Source organism: Dermacentor silvarum, chromosome 11, assembly GCF_013339745.2.
Source record: "Dermacentor silvarum isolate Dsil-2018 chromosome 11, BIME_Dsil_1.4, whole genome shotgun sequence".
NCBI lineage: Eukaryota > Metazoa > Arthropoda > Arachnida > Ixodida > Ixodidae > Dermacentor > Dermacentor silvarum.
This window is the reverse complement of record NC_051164.1, coordinates 52,547,711-52,561,205: the sequence shown is the minus strand read 5'-3', so window position 1 is coordinate 52,561,205 and position 13,495 is coordinate 52,547,711. Positions and strand designations below refer to the sequence as shown.

Sequence of the window (13,495 nt, the reverse complement as noted above, 5' to 3'; positions counted from 1 at the left end):
TTTGTGAGCTAAAGAAATTCCCAATTTTCGGAATGAAAATTCGACTTTTTTTGCCTTGGCGCAGGAACTTCTTTCTCTTTAACAGTAAATTCCTATTCACGTGTCCCTGGGTGTGTCTCGTTCCATAATCCTTCCTTCCGAAATCCGCCAAGGTTCTCCCTGATGGCCTAGACAGTTTTTTCTGCTTGATCTAATCTCAATGCGGCTTTCTGCAACGCAGTACTTAGTGTGTCTAATGGCAAAAACACGAATGTAAGGAGCTTGAGGATGAAGCATGTGTCGAAGTTTGACAGTGCTTTAAAAAAATCCACTATCTTTGGCTGCGGCGTCGTTCCATTCTTCTGATGCTAGGCCATGAAGAAACGAGATCAGGTGATTATAGTACTTAACAATCGACTTGAGGGATGTTTCTCTTAGCATACACCTTGCGGGACAGAACTTCTGCAAGTTTTAGCTCTCATTGTCTTTCTGAAATGCCTGAAACGTATCTAAACGGTTTGAGCAGCAAGTAACAAAGTTTATAATTTCTGGTGTCATGCTCACGAAATAGCGACACATTTCCACTTCCTGACTCATGTGTGCGCAAGACATTGTACGTACAGTGCTCGCGGCTCCTCCTGTGGTACGAGGGCTTGCACACCTCTGTGCTGCCCTGACATATTTGCAGCGCCAACGCTGCATTGCCCACAGCAGTTGTCAATGCTACGATTAAAATGGCAGAGGATGCCCTTTAAAAGGGGCAAAGGTCTTTCCTTGTTCAACCTTTTCTATTTGCTTCCCAATTACACAAGCAGTTGCTACATTCACCCACCTTTTTACAGCTGCGGTTACGCTCATGACCGCACGGTGCAGATTCGAGGACTCATGACTTTTATATGTTAAAGGAGCTTTCTTCCAGTTAGAAAACCCAATTTTGCACAAACTTCAAGCGAGAGTCCTTTACCCCGGAAGGATTTGGAAGGAAAATGCTCATCTTACAAGCAGTGCGACAGGTGTCACAAAGTACCTTATTCAATGACGCGTCATACAGAAGCCATTTGCACGCATGTTTTCAAGCTGGTTGGTAATTTTGTCCCTATTGTGCTTTAATGTTAGGGACTGGATCCTCACCAGCAATTCGCACGCGTGCGAAGGCAGTGGTTACAGTGGCAGATGTCTAGCCTGTGCCGCTAAGGCAAACCTCTGTCGGTTCAGAAGCGGGCGTTGAAGGTCCCGTGCCGGTGGATTGCGTGTCCCTAAATACCCCCTCCCCCCTCCCCCCCCCTTCCTTTCGAGAGCACACGTGCGGCTCATTCATAAGGGCGCTAGGGGTAAGCAGCTTCGCTGAAAATAACATGAAAAAACGCGCCAACCGTTTCTTCGTGACAACAGTGTCGCAGACTGTACATACACAGAACAAATAGGCCGAGTAAAGTTCAAGGTTCTTCTTTCTTCCCTTCGGTAAACTACCTCGAGGTGAACACTCATTAGGAGTAGGACGTATCACAGACAGACTGACTTCAATAACTCGGGGTTGCCTACTTCGCTGCTTGAAGCCTGACCTAAGAACCAAATAACAAGCAGCACGCCGAGCACGCTCTTACATAAAAACCCCGAAAATTCTAGCCACGGGCGGCGGCGATGAGAAAGGGAGTATAGGCGCCGCAGCACGCGCTAAGTTGCTTTCCCCCCTCCTCTCCACCCCCCCGCGCGGCTCCTTCAAAGAGCTCGAGCCTGCTCGAACCGTCCGTACGCGCGCGCGTTCTGTCCTCAAGGTCGCCGGAAGAGCATGCCCTGGGCCTTGCTCTGGGACGCGCTCGCAGGAGCGCGGGCCTTTGATGATGATGAGGATAGTGAAGCCTCAAATAATGGAGTTCAAGATAATTTTCATCTTCCTGTTTCTCCGGCGGCCGCGCCGAAAACGTCCGGCATTTCCCATAGCGGCTTTGCAGGTCGCTTCCAGCGACCACGTTGACATACCTTTCAGTGAGCAGAGCTAGAGTGACGTCGATCATTCACGACATATGCAGCCGAATATGAATCAATCTGTCCAAAGCCGTACAAAAAAAGACATGATGCCCCCTGTACCCTTCTCTAATCTCCGGGGGGGGGGGGGAGGGTCAGCGGGAAAATTTCGGAGGGGGGGTAGGGAGGGCTCAAGCCTTCTAGCCCCCCCGCAATCGGCGCCTATGATCCTGCGTATTCTTAGAACGCCGTCTCAGAACCATTCATGATGTGTGGTGTTTTATGACGCAAGGGCCAGGTATGGCCAAAGAGCGCCATGAGTCTCAGAACCATTAGTGAAATGCTCAACCTGTGTATCATTTTATATTGTTATGTGCAGCTGATGCCCAAGGTCATTTGCCATATTTTGCCATTCGGGCGAGACTGCTCATTTTATAGTGTCCCTGAGTGGGGGCGCTGGTGTTCAGTGGTTGTAGAAAGCTTCAGAACGCCAGAAAGCTGATCATCGCCACGGACAACCTGACGTCTTCACGGAACAGATTTGAACGATGCGTGACCAAAGAGAAGCCATCAACACTGTGACTTATTTTTGTTTTCTACCTTGCAGATCTACCAGGCCCGATCTACAGCAAGTCGATCCAAGTGGTAAACTGCGACTGCTACTGCTACTGACACGAACGTCGCAAGCTGGTCTACTGTTTCCCACGACCACGGGCGGCTCAATCGCAAGGGCTGGGCACTCCGATTGGAAGCCACGTGCGGGTGAGCGGGCGTACCTTTACTTGGCAGATTCAAGAAATGTTTTACATAGTGAAGGGTCTTTGGGGGAGGAGCAGTATATTTAGGATTGTTGTAAGAGCCCGGATTCCCAAGCAAAAATGGGACAGTCTCCAGAGTCGCTCATTTCACAGATCCACCCCATCGTAGCTAGATACCGCTTTCTGACACGGGTGTTCTGATCACTCTGCTTCGGGTGACTGACAGTCCCACCTCAGTTGCTTGGCCACGGTTGTTACGGCTCGCTTGTAGTCGGCGCAGCCATGTGCTTAGACCGCTTGGGCGTCACCGTTGGCGTACACATCCTGCTGATTTGTCTTCGACCCTGTACGTCTCCCCGCAGGGGCGTCTGCGCCAGCACGCGTTTGGTGTGTTGTGACACCACGGACCCGAGCACACGGGGGTTGGACCCTCCCGCGTTAACCTTGCGTGGCTTAGCCGTGTCCGGGGAAAAGGGGATCCTGGGGTTTGAGCCAATGCTGAGTGCCAGGACCTTTATGGCCCCTCAGTGGAGGCAACACACCCCTTTGGCCTGCGCTTCGCGTAGACGGCACCCCGGACTGACCCACCCGGGGGAAATCGGGAGTTGCCTTTTCCTGTCTCTATCTCCAATCTTCGTCTTTCTCTGTCACTTTCAATCTTTCCCGTTCTCTCTTTATTTTCCTTTTGCTTCCGCCTTCATGGGCAGCAATGCCTTGTGCGTTATATCCAGCCTTGGGTATAGGTATTTGGTTATAGTGGGGATGCACCGCTGGTGTGCACAGAACTGAATAGTTGTGCTGTGTCATCCCCTAGTTGGGCTCCATGGTGGGTGGCGGCCATCCCTGCCTAATATAGCAATCTTATTGGTGGAATCCTATTTCCCTTCACTACCTGATCGCTCCCTCAAGAGGGGGCGCACCGATGAAAGTTTCAAGTTTTCATGCAGCCAAAAGAAACATTCCCAAAGTATCGCGTGATTCACAGTCACCATGAAACTAAGACAGTCCGCATGATATCTCCTTTTGTTGTGGCAAAATCGTTGACAGAATCACTTGACCCAGGCTACAAAGTAACTAAGATGGGAAGCGGCGACCTTCTTCTTGAAGTTCGTGACAAGACCCAGTACAGCAAATTGTCAAAACTTAGTGTTTTTGGAGACATTCTGTATCAGTAGGGCCACACAGATCCTTGAACACTGTCCGCGGTGTCGTCTTTGAAGATGACCTACTCGATCTTAGTGAGAGCGGGCTACTTGAAGGGTGGCAAGATCAGAATGCAGTCAAAGTCCAAAGAATAACCATCAGACGCGACGATAAGCAAATCCCGACTAAACATATAATCATTACCTTTGGAACAAGTAACCTACCCGACTCAATAGAAACTGGACACTGCAAACTCCGTGTACGGCCATGCATCCCGAATCCGCGCCGATGCTTCAAGTGTCAGCGTTTCGGGCATGGTTCGCAAACCTGCCGAGGGCGCACAACTGGTGCAAAATGTGCATCCAATGAGCACTTATCTGACGCCTGTACTTTCACCACCCACTGTGCTAACTGTGGCGGAGATCACCCCGCTTACTCCCTCCCGTTCATGCCCGTCTTGGAAAAAAGAAAAGCAAATCATTGAACTCAAAATCAAATTTAACCTATCGATCCAAGAGGCACGCAAACGCTTGTCTATGCACAACCAGTCTACTCCGTCCTACAGCGATGTGGCGCGCCGGGGGGCAGCTTCACATCATTCGGAGGCCACCCAAGTCACACGGAGTGTCACAGCGGTCACGCCATCAGCCCACCTGGCTGGAGCAGCCAGTGCTGCTCCACCCCCTGCCAAGGAGGGCCAGCATACCCGTGGGTCTGCCGGACCCAGGGCCACTGCCCGTGCAGATAGGCCCGAAAACCCCGCGAACGTGTCCGCTTAGCGAGTACTATCCACCGCCTCAGACAAGGTGATGGATACAAGCAAAACACCGGCGTCTCAGACGCCCAAAGAACGGCGCAGCACTCTCGAGCGAGCCAGGAAGAAAGGCGAAACCCCCATCACGGGGCCTGGAAAGGCCTTGTGAACTTTTATCTTTCTTGACACACATCACTACTTTTCCATTATGGATACCCAAGTATTACAATGGAACGTGAAAGGACTTCTCCGCAATCTTGACGATGATAAAGAACTCCTCCGCAAATTCCATCCAAAGGTGATGTGTGTACAAGAAGCATGCCTAAAATTAACACAGACGAACTTTCTAATGCAATATGTCACTTTCCGCAAAGACCGCGACGACGCTCTCGCCTCGTCGGGGGGTGTGGCCGTAATTGTTGATAAGGACGTTGCATGTCAGCAATTAAGCCTCCGAACGTCCCTTGAGGCAGTTGCTGCCCGAGCAGTGTTGTTTGGGAAGCTAGTCACAATTAGCTCCATCTACATCCCCCCTTCCTACAGCTCTCCAGAACACAGTTTCAGAGCTTCATCGATGAACTTCCTCCGCCATACATAGTCGTTGGTGATTTTAACGCTCATAGCCCCCTGTGGGGCGACTCTCGTTGCGATGCGCGAAGGCGCCTTATAGAAAATTTTGTTTTCTTCAGGTGAATTGAACAAGAAAGAACCTACGTACTACAGTATTACACATACCACATACTCGTCCATAGACTTAAGCATAGTGTCGAGCACACTAATGCCATACCAGGAGTGGTCCGTTCTCAAGAACCCACATAGTAACGACCACTTCCCAATTATGTTAGACTCAACGAAACGAAATGGATGCCTGTCACAATCTCCTCGATGGAACGTGGACTCGGCGAACTGGGAACTGTTCCGAGAGCTCACACACTTAGGTCGTGATGACATTGTTGCTCTTAACGTAGACGACGCCGTAGCATGTCTAACTGGTTTTATTATTGACGCTGCTGCGAAATATATTAAACAAACCAACAGATTGGCTAAGAAGTGCCGCAATCCTTGGTGGAAAGAAGAATGTCGCAAAGCGCGCTAAAATTTAAACAAAGCTTGGGGATTGCTTCAGAATTCTCCTACTGCCGAAAACCTTATTAATTTCAAACCGGTTAAATCGCAAGGCAGAGGGACAAGTCGACGTGCACAGAGAGAGAGAGAGTTAGGGGAGGTACATTTCTGGTATAAATTCTTACACAGACGAAGCAAAGGTATGGAATAGGGTGCATAAATTAAAGGGTCGTGAGACAAACACGGTGCCCTTAGTGAGTACCCAAGGAGATGGCCTGGAGGATCAGGCAGATTGTCTGGGCGAACAATTTAGATATGTCTCCAGTGCATCTCATTACACAGAAACATTTCTGAGGTTCAAAGAGCGCGCAGAGCGACAGTCCCTCGATCGGAAATGTGCCCGAAATGAACATTATAAGCGCCCGTTTAGTTTAGCTGAACCTAAAGCTTCTCCTACTTGTTGCAACGGCTCGGCACCAGGTGCTGACCGTATCATGTATGAAATGATCAAGCACCTACACCCTGAAACACAAAAGACACTCCTCTCTATTTTTAATGTCATGTAGGCTGCTGGCCACATTCCATCTTCTTGGAACGAAGCTATAGTAATCCCCATGCTTAAACAGGGCAAGGACCCGTCCTTACCTAGTAGCTACAGACCCATTGCTTTGACAAGCTGTCTGGGCAAGCTCTTCGAAAACATGAATAACCGACGCATAATCTGTCTCCTAGAAAGCAACGGAATACTAGATCCCTACCAATGTGGCTTCCGAGAAGGTAGGTCAACTACAGACCATCTTGTCCGCATTGAGGCAATCATAAGGGATGCCTTTATACAGAGACAGTTTTTTCTCGCAGTATTTCTTGACTTAAAGAAAGCGTATGACACCACGTGGCGCTTTGGTACTATCCGAGACCTCTCCACTATGGGTGTCCGCGGGAATATGTTGAGTACTATCGAAATATACCTTTCTAACCGTACCTTTCGTGTAAGGGTGGGCCAGGCATTGTCGAGTTCTTTCACCCAGGAAACTGGTGTCCCTGCAAGGCGGTGTGCTTAGCTGTACACCGTTTATTGTGAAAATGAATTCTCTACGCACGGCTATTCCACGATGTTCTACTCTGTATATGTAGATGATGTGCAGATTGGTTTTAAATCGTGCAACTTTGCTGTCTGCGAACGCCATGTCCAGCACGGCTGAAATAAAGTGGCTAAAGGGGCTGATGAAAACGGTTTTGGGTTGAGCCCACAGAAAAGCACATGCGTCCTTTTTACCAATAAGATGAATAGTGCCAGACCCTGCTATTGAGCTTTCTGGTACCACGTTACCTGTAAGCGCAGAGCACAAGTTTCTCGGCACCATATTGGACTCGAGACTCACATTTGTTCCGCCCATCAAATACTTGAAGGTTACGTGCCTGAAAACAATGAACTTATTGAAGCTGCTGTCGCGCACAACATGGGGCAGTGACAGGAAATGCACTTTGAACTAGGACAGGTGCCTTGTCGGCTCACGAGTTGACTACGGCGCGATAGTGTAATAGTCTGCTGCACCCAGTGCTTTAAAGATGTTGGATCCTGTTCACCATTTAGGAATCCGCCTCACGACCGGGGCCTTCGGGACAAGCCCCGTACAAAGCCTTTATGTAAAAGCAAACATGTGGTCGCTCCGCCTTCAGAGGTCTTATGCCATTTTTACATATTTCCTGAAAACAAGTTCAAACCATACACATCCTACCTATTCTACCATAAACAATACGACATGCGCCACACTATTTAATGACCGACCAACAGCGAAGCAGCCATTCTCGCTATGTGTGAAAAGCTCACTGAAGAAATGGGTGCTCCACTACTTGAACATCGCCTAATGCCTCCAGCGAAGCTGCTACCGCCGTGACAGTGACAGCTGGTTGGCTGTGACACATCGTTTATTGAAATTACAAAACACGCGCCAGATGCACACCTTCAAATGCACTTTTTATAACTAAAGTCAAAGTACTCTTGCCCTGAATTTTACAAAAACACATCAAAGTCCCACGCTGGCGTTTCCTAGGCGGCAGTCGGCCGGTCCTTCTCGGAATCCGATGTACTTCATCCTCAAACAAGTATATTTACGGCAGAGGCCTATGCAGTACTATCCGCAGTGAAACACATTCATACACTGAAACTCCAAAAGGCTGTAATATTTACCGACTCTCTAAGCGTTGTTAAAGCGTTAATGATGCCGCAAGAACATACACACTCTGTAATTATCAACCTCTACTCACTTATCTGCTCTCTTTATGCATCTAAACAACAAATCATAATATCCTGGGTGCCTGGGCATAGAGGCATCGAGGGTAATGTTCTTGCCGACCAAATGGCCACGTCAATAACATCACACGCTGTTAATCCTACAGCTGCTGTACCTGTAACAGATTTGAAATCTTTCTTGCGTAAGAAACTGCGAATCCACTGGTAACGCTTGTGGGATGCGGAAACAAATGACAAGCTCCACTTGATTAAGCCACAGTTAGGTTTTTGGCTCTCTGCATCGAAAACACGGCAAACTGATGTCCTATTCTGTCGTCTCAGAATAGGACACACATATGGTACTCACAATTTTCTATTGAATGGTAATGATCCTCCAACCTGTGATAGATGTGGCGAGAGGCTCACCGTCCTCCATGTCCTCCTGGAGTGTCGGGAAGCCGAGAGAGAGAGAGGAAGAAACACTTTCCTCTCGCATACCTGCTATTGTGTTCCTCTCCATCCCGCTATGTTTCTTGGTAAACAACCGCTTTTTAATACCAAAGCAGTCCTCGCTTTTTTGAACGATGCCGTCTTACATGTTATCAGCCAAATAAATGCGTAGCGCATCCTCTCTCCAGAGGCAGAGGATGCCGCTGTGATAGTAGATCGGTATAGTACATGCCTCCAGGCCCTTGTGCGCATGGTTCAAGGGCTCTGTTTAGGCAGTAGTGCTTCTCGCCAATTCCTGCATCTTAAATATTTTAAATATCGTGTCATTCTTTCTCAATGCATTCTTCAGTTCATAGTACACCTCATTAGTCATTGCCATGATTTTAGTACATGTATATTTTACGCACTTTACAGCGATTATTTTAGGCCCCTTTACAGCCACGCCTCATCTACTTCTCAGAATTCATCGCTCCACTGCAAATTCACAAACGGTGGCATGGCGCTCTTTGGCCATCACCTGCCCTTGCGCCATAAAACACCACACGTCATCATCATCATCAACCCTGTACGTCTATAGTGAGGACAAATCAAGACAAAAGCCGGAACAGAAGTCGACATTCCGCGCGAGCGGCCATACGACCGCGGTTGGTATCTTGATAGTACAGCATGGCGAAGATGTTGATGTACTTAGGTAGGGCGACAGTTAACAGTAACTTTAAATTAGATTTAATTTCATTCGCTCGGCGGGATAAGAACTTGTCATTAAAGAAAAAGTTTCCGTCTTTAAATAATTTCCTGACATAACCTCAGCACCGATCCGCCGGTGTGACGTGACGGGATTCAAAGTATTCCGTCCCGTGCACACGCCCGTTTTTCGCAGGAAAAAGTTCTCTAAACTTGCTGTATTGCGAATTTGGTGCCGTGTGAACACTGCATAGTTTATTGATTTATTTATTTATTGATTCATAATACCTTGCATAATACCTTCGTCCTGCAGTGGACATAAATATAGGCTGATGATGGTGAATACCCTGCAGGCCCAATGACAGGCATTGACTAAGGGGGGTAACAGTTTGAACAGAAGAAAAAAATTGTTAGCATAAAAAAAGGTTACGAAACAAAAGTTACAAAAAGTACAGTGGAACATCATTATGCAGTGTTATCAAAGTGCGTATTCAGGTTATCATGAAATGTTTCGCGGTTTGACATGGATGCGATGCGGTCTGGAGGTTCTAATGACTGAAGTGCAATGTATTTTTTTATTCGGGTAATGCTTGAAGGATGGTCGTACTTATGCGAGATGGGTCTAGCTGCTCTATTCTGAACAGCTTCTAACATGCTCATAAGGTAATCCTGATATGGTGACCATATGGACGATGCAAATTCTTGTTGCAGACGAACATAGGTTGCGTATGCTAATTTACGTACGTTAGGAGGTGCATTACGCAAGTTTCTACGCAGATAACCGAGGGACCTAGAAGCTTTAGAAGCCACGCCTGCTACATACGTAGCCCCTGCAAGGCCGGGTGTAAGGTGGACACCAAGGTATGTGTAAGAATGGATATTAGTAATTATGGTAGTATTAATCGAAAAGTGAAACACCGAGTTAGTGCGTTTACGGCCAAATGAAATTAACGTGCGTTTAGAGGCGTTAAGAGATATCTGCCACGTGTTACACCAACTATAAGTAAAGTTGAGGTCATTTTAGAGACTGGTCATCAAAACATTTTATAGGGCTAATTGAGGATGATATGTTGGAGGCTAAGTGAATAATGTATATTAATGGGAGTAATGAACCAAGGACGCTGCCTTCAGGAACACCGGACCTGACGTTGCAAGGTTAGATGAAAAGGTATTACCTACTGTAAATAGCTGACGCATAGACGGGAAGTTACGAAGCCAGGATAGTGTTAATGAATCTAAACAAAGGCAGACAACTTGGAAATCAAAGGGCAATGGGGCACAGTATCGAAAGCTTTCAAGAAATCAAGGAAAATGCAGTCAGTTTGGTCATTAGCGTTCATGTTAAAGTGAAGGTCAGTCGTGAATTCAAATAACTGCGTGTCACATGAGTAGCCTTTCCTGAAACCATGCTGATTAGAAAAGAAAATAGCTTTGGATTACAGGTGAGTGTAGACATGAGAAGTTATGACATTCTCAAGTAATTTGCAGAATATGCATGTTAGCGAAATAGGATGATAATTATAAGCTCTCATCCGGTAAACAAATAAATTGCGGGAGAGCATGCTATCGGAGCAAGCTGTGAACGAGCCTGTGAAGCAAGCTGTGAAGTCGCGGCAAGCTGTGAACGAGCCTAAAGAAGCATCGCGACGCTTATTTTATTTTAGTATTTCTTTCTTTCTTGAAAACCAAGCCTATTCTCAAAGTAATAGTGTCCGCTTTGCTTTAGGTGCACAATTTACTGCATAGCTTAGCCTAATTCTTTTTTTCGGTGCCCTCTTAACCTTTCAACTGTGAAATAATATCTGCACAAAGTAGAAGTTTGCGCATGAAATGCCCACTGACAAAATATGTGATTTTATTTCTTCGTAATGTTTGATGGTAAGGGCATTACAAACAACCATTGCATACAACTTGTTTGCAGCATGATGTCGTGCTTCTAGCGAAGCGTTTTTACGGGAACGCACGATTTTATGCAATTTCGAAATTCCAACGTTTTACAACAACGACAGTACCTAAGTCGTTAGTTTGCATCATTACTGGCGTCCCTGTTATTCCGCTGTATTCGTCACACCTTCATAGTAATCATTCTTCCGTCGTCGCACACAACAATTCGTAAGACAGAGTTTGCCGCACGATGGATAGTTGCAGCGGTCAACATTGTAAGATCGAGGGGGAGTCAAGCGTCATGTTTCAGAATTTTGCGCATAACATTCCTACTGAGAACGTATGGGAATTTTTTATGAGTAATGCTAGGCGGACTACTTATCGCTTACAGGTCGAAGGCGAAAAGAGTTAGTCGGATCCAACTACATTTCTTGTTGGACCACTTATCGTCACAGTATTCAATTGCCTATTGATCATCAGTGAATTCCCCTTTGGAACGGAGCAATGACATATGCAACGGCGCCAATATACTACTTGAATACTTAGGCATATTTATTATCAGTTACATAATTCTGATTATTTGTCTGTAGTAGGCGCATGATTGCATCAACAACATAAAAGTGTTTTCCGAGCGTGAAAGAAGCGCGCGAATACACGCAAAGTGCCTCGAGCGGCCAGTCGCGCGGCAATTTTGCGTCTATTCGCGCGCTTCCTTCATTCTCAGAAAAACACTATTGTGTAGCATGCATTGAGCAACAGAAAGCTGTATTGGGAGTTTGTCGCTCTACCGTTTTCTCATTGACACTTTTCATCTAATTATATTTGTGCAGTTCATTAATTAAGACTAATTATGCAATTAGGCGGAATGCAAAACAATAATATAAGTATCTCCAAGCGAAGGCAAACAACATTACCTTGGTTCTGTCGTGTCATTTCCATATTTTTAAATCTTATGAAAGTTGGGACACCCTGTATATTGATAGAGCACTTTTCGCCAAGGCCTGCCAACAGCCACTCCGCCAGCCGTTCGAAAATTTTCATCCAAGCTGTTCTTTGCATATATATGTATATATTGATAATATACATACCCACCGATCGACCAAACAGCCGACGGGAAACCGCGGTGGTCTAGACAAACAGAGCTTCAATTTAAAAAATCAAACATGGCGCGCATTTTTATGGTGACGCAACAGAGCAGAGCGTAAAAATCAAACCAAAAATTCCAATGGCAAACATTTGAAATATATTTCGACTGACTTCCAGAACATAATACAAAACATTAAAATACAATCGTTTTTCGTACATATTGTTTTGAATGGCGAATGAGGCCCATCTCAAGTAGTATATTCACTTATGTTTCTTGTAGCCTCGGTCGCACGTGCGGGCCCTTTCTAGCCTCGCTGCCAGAAGGCCTCCAAGTGCTGCCGGCAGCTTTGTCCGTCACCATTTAAGCGCGCGCGATGGCCGGGTCTCGCCGGAAATCGACATGGTCCAGTTTGGCCCGAAGTGGCGGGAACTGGGCCGCCTGTCCAGCCAACTGGCGACGCAAGGTTGTCGGCGCACCTCGCACTTGTGGCCACAGAAGTTGCTGCACAAGTCAGCCCGTGTGGCGCGGCTGCTAGAGGCGACGCAGTCGCAGCGCCGCCGACTTTTCGCCTTCGCATCTTCGCGCGCCACCGTCGGTCGAGACTCAAAACCAGCTAAAGCTCTCGACCGTCACTGTACCTCGGCCAGAGAAGCTGCCGGCGAAGCACAACGCGTAGAACCACGAGCGACGCCGATGCTTCGGAATCCCGGTGACGGTGGGCAGGCGGCGTCGCTCGGGGATAGGCAGGTCCTCGGCGGCTGCTTCCGACAAGCATCCTCGTTTGGCGGTACAGGTACCTCGATGGTGGTTGAAGCGTCGGCGTCGGTCGGCGGGGCTTGTTCTCCCACCTTTCTGATCTTCCACGTGGTCTTCATCCACGGACACCTCGGCCGACGCCGGAATCACCTCGAAGAAGCCTATAGCGGCCCCAGTTGTTTTAGGTGTCGGCGACGTCTTCGGAAGTCGGCGCCGGCGTTTCTGGCGTTCGCTTGGCATCGGGGGCCAGTTGTGCTCATCCGGAGTCGTCATTGAGGCGGTGGGAGCCGGCTGCCGATACGTCCACTCCCGTCTTTCCTGGCGGACGGCGTCTCCCTAGCTGGCAGTCACGCCTGGCGACGGGAATAATTGTTTTCCCGCTGCGTTCGGGTGCGATCTTGCTCGTTGCGTTCTTGAGACGTTCGTCGTCGACCGCTTTCCTTCTCGGAGACCGGCGGGAGCGCAGCACGAAATGGAACGACCATCGACGTGCCTCGTGTGCGCGCGCCAACGAGGCTTCATGCACGTGCGCGCGCATACGGTTGCTTGCTTGTTCGTTCAATTGTGGCGCGCTTACCCACTACGGTGGCTCAAGAAGCCGGCGGGTAAAGGTAAATTATAAGGTGTGTGGGAGAGAGAAAACTTAAACGAATGAGCAAGTCAGGGTGGGGTAGCACGTTTATGATACTTAGAAAATATTTGCTGGGTACGCGCAAAACCGCAAAGAACTTTTCATT

General features: G+C 47.8%; 1 protein-coding gene across 1 annotated transcript in view; it reads left to right on the top strand.

The window, feature by feature from the left end:
• Window positions 1–13,495, top strand: part of LOC119433007 (uncharacterized) — a 280,121-nt gene that overhangs the window by 239,006 nt on the left and 27,620 nt on the right. Inside the window, exon 2 of the mRNA XM_037700162.2 lies at window positions 2,552–2,706. The gene's annotated coding sequence lies outside the window, so the exon portion shown is untranslated. The remainder of the gene's footprint in view (window positions 1–2,551; window positions 2,707–13,495) is intronic.